This window comes from Manis pentadactyla, chromosome 15, assembly GCF_030020395.1.
Source record: "Manis pentadactyla isolate mManPen7 chromosome 15, mManPen7.hap1, whole genome shotgun sequence".
Classification (NCBI taxonomy): domain Eukaryota; kingdom Metazoa; phylum Chordata; class Mammalia; order Pholidota; family Manidae; genus Manis; species Manis pentadactyla.
In genome coordinates this window covers 82,581,453-82,582,043 of record NC_080033.1, presented here as the reverse complement: position 1 = coordinate 82,582,043, position 591 = coordinate 82,581,453, and positions in this window count along the sequence as shown.

The following is a 591-nucleotide window of genomic DNA, read 5'->3' as shown; positions in this document are numbered from 1 at the left end:
TGCTTTTGAAAAGAGATTACATTTTGGGGAAACTGTCCCCACTGGGTTCTGTTAGGGGGCTGGAGTGGGATTCACTGGCTCCACCTGTGGCTGGGGGCTCTGCCCTCAGGGTGGGCCCCTGGCCAGGCCTGCCTCCTTGGACCTCCTCCCATCGCAGGCCCAAGGGAGCCAGGCACCAGGATCCATGTGCCCTGACGTCCACAATGGCTGGGCCCCTCCCCTTGCCGGTCCCTCCCAGGCCCACTGGTCCTCCGGGAATTGCCCCCCGGCTCTGGCCCTCCTGCCCAGGCCTCCGCAGGGCGCTCCTGCTCCTAAGCCACCTAGCCCCGGTCCTAATTAACGCGACGCGCTCCTGGAGGGAAAGCCAGGAGGCGCCCGCGCCTGTGCCGCCTGTTTGTGCCTCGCGTATGCGCGCCCCGTGTGTACTGCGTGTACGTCCCCGGGTCCTTGCGTGCACCCACGTGTCTGCCCCCAGGCCCGCGCAGCAGGTGCTCCGCCAAGACCCGCCGGGAGGAAGCGGGTGCGCGCAGCCAGTGGGTGCGCCCAAGGCGCGGCAGAGCCAGCGCACGCACGCTTGCGGCCGGGGTCCCG